The following is a 7286-nucleotide window of genomic DNA, read 5'->3' as shown; positions in this document are numbered from 1 at the left end:
GTGTGTTTGTATGTTTCCACATTTCATAGCTATTTCTCTTCATTTATTTCTATTCTCAATTTGCAGGTTAATCCGAGAAATAATTTTGTAACAAGATGACTAAGTTGAATAAGGGAAAGAAAACTACAGAGGCTTCACAATCCTGTGGTTCAGATGTAATGGAAATTCCCCCACCATTCTCAAATACGACATGCACAATCGACAGCGATACTTTGTTATTCTCTTGACTTGTGAGAAGATACTAGAATACCAAATATGCGAAGAAATATACCCAGAACACAGAACAATAAGAAATAACAACATGTATTTTATTATTCAGAAAGGAAAGCAATGTTCACTTGCCTCTTCAAGGGGGAAACCTCCAATAGAGTTGGGCTCAATTACAAAATAAGACATGACACTCCTCAAGGGGAGTCTCTATCCTTTATATAGGATTCATACATGCAATACCATGGGTCAGTACCATGGTTCTTATTAATACCATCTATCTAATACCATGGCCCATTTTCAACTAACTGTGGTCCCTTCTTTAAATGCAGGTCGACCACTTACAATTATTAATATGGGCTTTATTGACTCTTTAACTAACTATAATTATGACTCAACCCTATTACACAAATAAGGGGGTTAGGGTTGGACCCTAACATGCCCTCCCCCATAAAAATAGCCTTGTCCTCATGGTTGAAGCTGCGGAAATTGCTGAAGAACAGTGGTCGGTTCTCAGGTCGCATCTTCTGGAGAGGTGTATTTCCACTTGACGAGGACTTCCTTGATCGTGCGGCTACATAGGTTCCATTCTCGTGTGTCAAGAACCTATTCAGGTTGGAGCCATATTGAACCTTCTTCATCCAATTTCGGTAGACTGTTTTGAATTTTGCAATGGTTCCCAACCTCTTTCTTGAGGCATGAGACATGGAAGACGGGATGGATTTTTGCAGTGGGTGGAAAGGCTAGCTTGTAGACTACTTCTCCAATGCGCTGAAGTATTTGATATGGTCAATAGAATTTTCGAGATAATTTTTGACAACCCTTGTCTTTAGGTGATGTTTACGTATATGGTTGCAACCTCAAGAATACCTGATCCCCTTCTTGAAATTTGCACTCTGAACGATGTTGGTCTACTTGATGCTTCATGCGATTTTGAGCTTGATGGAGATTCTCTTTGAGGTGGGCCAGCATGGTTGCATGGTTTTTTAGGGATTGATCCATTTCTTATACCTTCGACCATCCCTGGATATAAGAAGTAAGTGAAGGAGAGAGTTGACCATAAAATGCTTCCTATGGAGTCATTTTGGTGGTGGCATGATAGTTAGTATTATACCACCATACGGCTAGAGGTAACCACTATACCCATAGATGTTGCTTTTTTGAAGTGAAACACCTGAGGTAGGTCTCCAGAAATTTGTTGAATGCTTCATTTTGACCATCAGTTTGGGGATGATAGGAAGTACTGAGTTGTAGTTGGCTACCTTGTAGCTTGAAGAGTTCCTCCCAAAATTTACTGGTGAAGATCGGGTCACGATCAGACACAATGGAAGTGGACATGCCACACAATTTGAATATCTAGTCCATGAAATATTGAGCCACCAAAGCTGGTGTAAAAGGGTGGGATAGGGCACAAAAATGAGCATACTTAGAAAGTTTGTCCACAACCACCATGATGACTGACTTTTTTCCTGACTTCGGAAGACCTGTAATGAAATCCATAGAAATCTCTATCCAGATTGAGGCAGGGATGGGCAATGGTTGTAATGTGCATAGGGATTTGATTGTTTCTCCTTTGTGGTGCTGACACACATCACACTCAGCTACAAAAGTAACAATGTCCTTTTTCATGCCTGTCCAAAAGAATGAATGTCGAGTGCGAGCATAAGTCTTTTGAAAGCTTGAATGGCCTGCAGTGGGAGGTGAGTGCAACTCTTCCAAAATGCAACTTTTGAGGGTGGATGTTGGTGACATCACTACTTTGTCCTTGTAGCAAAGAATCTCATCCTGTCAAGAGTAGCCCACTATGGAATTTGGATCTGCCTGCAATTTATTAATAAGTTGGGAGAGAAAAGGATGTGATAACCATTCCTTGCAAGCCTCTTCAATCCACTCTGGAATGGGAAGAGAGATTGCTAGCAGGGTTCTTTCCTCCTCAAATTGGCATGATAAAGCATCCGCTACGAAATTTTTTCTCCCTTTCTTGTAAATTATCTCATAATCATATCCCAACATTTTGGCTATCCATTTATTTTGTTGTGGTGAGGATAGGTGTTGCTCCAAAAAATATTTAAGGCTTTGATGGTCTGTGCAGATTTCGAAACATCGCCCCAATAAGTATGGTCACCAGGTATCCACTGCATGTAAGATGGCCATCATCTCCTTCTCATAGGTAGATTGTCCTAGATTTGTCCATCTTAGTTGTTGGCTAGTGAAGGCCAAGGGTCGACCTTCCTGCATTAAGACAACCCCAATACCTATACCTGAAGCATCACATTCAATCACAAAAAAGACTTGGTGAAGACGAGTAGTTCCAATATGGGAGTGGAACACATGGCATGTTTGAGAGCTATAAATGCCTGTTGTGCTTCATCATTCCAGAGGAATGAATTTTTCTTGAGAAGGTGAGTGAGGGGTTTGGAAATGAGACCATAATTGTGGACAAATTTGCGATAGTAGCTGATGAGACCCAAAAATCCTCTCAAGCTCTTCAAGGTCTTTGGTTAAGGCCAATCCTGCATTGCATAGATCTTTTTGGGATCCACCCTTACACCTTCACACCCCACAATGTGGCCCAAATACTCAACTTCTTCCATGCCAAAAGAGCACTTGGAAAATTTGACAAATAATTTATGCTTTCGGAGTAGTTGCAAGAGCAGATCTACATGTTGAAGATGTTTTTCCCAGGTGAGGCTGTATATGAGGATGTCATCAAAGAGAATAAGGACAAATCTTCTGAGATATGGTTTGAGCAGGTGATTCATGAGGCTCTAAAAAGTGGATGGGGCATTACAAAGACCAAATGGCATGACCAGGAATTCATAATGGCCTTCATGAGTTCGGAAAGCAGTCTTTGGAATGTCTACTTCTTTCATGCAAATTTGGTGATAGCCTGAGTGAAGGTCAAGCTTAGTAAAGAATTGAGCCCCATTTAGTTCATCCAGCAAATCATCAACAACCTGGAGGGGAAATTTATCTTTGATAGTCAGCTTGTTGAGGGCCCTGAAGTCTGTACACATACGCCATTCCCCATCTTTCTTGAGCACCATGACCACAGGCAATCAATAAGGACTAATTCTAGGACAATTGACATTGGCTTCTAGGAGTTCCTTGATGATTTTTTCAATTTCATTCTTTTGGGCGAAAGGATATCTATATGGGCACACATTTGGTGGTTGTGCTCCTAGGACCAAAGTAATGCTATGATCATGTTCCCCTCTCGAGGGTGGAAGCTCATGAGGCTTGTCAAAGACCTGCAAATGGTTGTTTAAGACCTGTTGCATCTCAGGATGAATATGAAGAGAAGTGGGTTTAAAGGCTTGGATGGCAATAAATTGGGCTATAACTCCATGGTGGCCCTTTTTTAAGAATTTTTCCATCCTATGTGAGTTGATGATAGAAGCAGCACCTTCCTGGAGTCCTTGGAGGGTATGTATGTGGTTATTCTGCTTAAAGCTAAGATATAACTCCTGGAAATCCATCGTGATTGGGCCGAGTGTGTGGAGCCATTCAACACCCAAGACAATGTCACACCCACCCATGTTGATGGAAAACATGTGGGTCTTTAGGTGATAATCCCCCATTTGAAGTTTGACATTTTCACAACCGCCTTCACATTTCATTGTCCCCCCATCAGTAATCTGGAACTAGAAATTAGAGACTTCTCTGACAAAACAATGCACTTCTTCAGTGACTCTTTGATGGATAAAGTTATGCATACTGCCACTATCAATCAAGACTATTACAAGATGATGCTTAATAAAACCTCTGATTTTGAGAGTTTGGGGAGAAGAAATTCCTGCCAAAGCATGAAGCGAGATAAATGGTTCTTCAGGTGTAGCTAGGAGCTCATTGTTCGGCTGGTTATCCTCATCTTCCTCCTTTGGTCCCTCAAATGGTGGGGCTTCCTCAGATGGACTGTGATCAGTAGCATTGTTTGATCAATTTAGTGTGTTCTAAATTGCTAATTTAAATGTCAATCCGGGATTCGTAAACTGACGAAGTGAGGTGTACTATATGTACAAGATAACCATTTTCTTAGTCTTTTTTCATTTTTGAGTTTTTTTTAGTTTGTTTTTGGATTTGTCTTTTATGGATTCCCTAGTGTGTGATGGCGAAATTGAAAGTTAAGTATGGATGGTAATGGAAATTTCTACAATGATTTTCCAAACTTAAAAGTTTTCAAAAAGAAAGCTCTAAACTAACTGTAATGAAATCAATTCTCAAGAGGAAGTAAATGTACCAAACAGTGAACTAGTGACAATGGCCCAGTATCCTTACTGTTGTATGAAAAAGAAAGTAAAAACTAAACTTAAAGCAACTCAAAGACTGAAAGCAAAGCAACTTAATCACACTACTTCAACCCCTGTTCTGATCCTTTACCCTTCAACTCAATCTGCCTATAGGAAGTAATCATGAACAAGCTAAGTAATATGATATCTAAATTGCAGGAAAGCGAACTAAATCATACTACAATAAGTAATATTCTGATTCCTTACTAATAGAGTCACTTGACCATAGAAATGAAATCATAAACAGATGAGTAATATGATGTCTAAGTAGCAGAAAAATAAATAAGCAAAACGCAATTTGAAAAATGACAGTGCTGGAATTAAACTTCAGGAAATGAAAATCAGCAGAAAGGACAAGATGATCTCATGTCAGTAGTTATCAAAAAAATATGTAAATCTGCCCGGGCTACCTACAACAAAACCTGTAAAAGAAGCACTGATCAGCTAACAGTTATAAAAGAAACATAAAGGAAGTATAGATAGTAAATGAACATCAGAACAACACAATATATATACAAACAATGATTTTTAAAAAAACAGTAAATGAAAGCAATTAAGAAACTATACAAAGCTCTAGTGTACAGGGGCCCTCTACAACCTCGGCCAGTCAATCACTTAGTCACAAATTAGATTCAGAAAAACAGTCTTCTCATGTATTTAAAGCGAAGTGAAATGCAGTACAGTGGGCGACAACAATCGAGATTACAATACAAAAGCTAATCTATTCAGCGTATATCAACGCGTTATTTATAATAAAAAGGTGTTGCAACTAATTCCTAGATTTATGCTGCCAAGAGACACGTAAATCTCCTTGACCCGAGATCTAGCGTGATGGTCATGAATTCGTGGAGTGGTGGCTGCATGGTTAAGTTCACGGGCTGCTCTGCAGGTGTGCTAGTACCTCCGGAAACTAAGTATCGTGCCACGAAAACCTTCACGTGGGCAAAACAGAGCCATGCCACCACAAAATTCCTCATTTGGCCCTTCCTTTGACCATCGTTGACCGCGACTGTTTATGAGTAATTTGGATGATCTGAGGGGACACACCCCATGTACACGTCACTTGTAGCTTACCCATGTGGCTCGTTTCTCCATTGGACACCTGTAGCATAGCCTTTAACAAAATGGCTGCGGAAACTTGGGCTGGCTGCGGAAAGTGACAAGTTTCCGCAGCTGCTTGAAAAAAAATCTAAATCAAACAACAATCATAAACATAGTTAGGAAACCATTTCTTAAGCTCTTTTTAGACTATTATGCAACGATTTGACAGCTTGGTGGATGAATTAAATGGAAAAAGAAGGTTGAAAGGGTATATAAGGAAGTGCAGGTTTGGGACTCAACAAGCATCAATTTGAAAGAATTTGGGTTCCTTGCATTTATGCCCCGAGGAGTATTTCTCATCACAGTAGTAACACAAACCTTGCTTTCTTCTTTCTACCATTTCCACTGAACCTTAAGTGTTTAGGTAGTGCTTGAAGCCTAGGTGGGGCATCCCTTGGCTATGAAATTTGGACGAGTCGATTGGGCCGCTAACACGTGTTCTACTTCATGATCTATCTTGCAAGCTACCAGCCATGGGACTAGGTGTTGCAGTCGGACGTGGGCTTGTATGCTGTCTTTGACACCACTGGAAAAACATTCCAAGTAGAATTCATCTAATAGACCTCTTGTGTGGAGGGCTAATGCTTCAAAGGCTTTAATATATTCTTGCAATGTGCTTGTCTGTCAAAGCTTAGTGAGATGACCCAAAAATTCAGATTCATGGTCAAAGCGATCAGAAAGGGATTTGGAGAATATCTGCCAAGTCATTGGCCTTGCATAGCAGCGTTGATGCCACTGCCACCATTTCCATATTTCTTGGTCCAAGTATAGGCTTCCCACACTTAGCTTAGTCCCATCATCTCTGATGTGATTCAATGTGAAATATTTCTCCGTTTGTGCTATCCATATGGCTAGATGAGAGCCATCAAATTTATACATGTCTAGCTTTGGTGGTTGAGGCTGGGACTGTTGGTGGATTCCATAGAAGTGAAGAGAATGGCTAGACTCGTCCTCAAGTTTTTCATTAAAATCATATGCCTCTGATTGTTCCCCCGACTTCCCCTTTGTGATTGTATCATTTAAGGTCTAGATCTGCTTCGTTAATACCTCTGACTTTTGTTTAAGGGTGTTTATCTTCTCATTAGCCATAGCTTGAGCTCTGGTTTGTACCATGCACAGATCCTGTGCACTTGTCTTTACTGTGAAAAAAATATGGTACCACCCAAAATTTTGATGTTGACAAGTGAATGGTACTGCCTTGCTCATCTCGTCAACCTGATTCTTATGGGCTAAGTCTCCTATAAGCATCCCGAGAGGGTCTCAGACTCATTTTTTTTATTCCTAAAGGAGTTTTAATCCTCACTTGGGAATATTGTAGTAGTTGATTCCTAGAAAAGCTAATTTTACCCAATGTCCTACGAGAATCACGCATAGATATAGGAGCCACACAAATAGTCAAATTTGTCGGCGAAACCCTCAACTGCAGAGTATGAGTAGGAATGTGGCAATGATCGAACCCCTGCTACTAGATCTGAATGGCAGATCTGATTGTTACGATTGCTATAGAACCCAAACTATTGGATCTGAATGGTGGATCTAATAGATCTGATTGGCAGATCTGATAGATCGGAATGGCAGATCTAATAGATCTGAATGGCGGAACTAATTGTTGCGGCTACAACAGAACCTAACCTGCTAGATCTGATCTGGAAAAGATGATGCATGATCTAGAGAGATACAAGGGAACTA

Source organism: Pinus tabuliformis, chromosome 1_1, assembly GCF_031772625.1.
Source record: "Pinus tabuliformis cultivar Carrire ecotype Pingquan chromosome 1_1, CPIR1, whole genome shotgun sequence".
NCBI lineage: Eukaryota > Viridiplantae > Streptophyta > Pinopsida > Pinales > Pinaceae > Pinus > Pinus tabuliformis.
Note: the sequence above shows the minus strand (reverse complement) of the source record.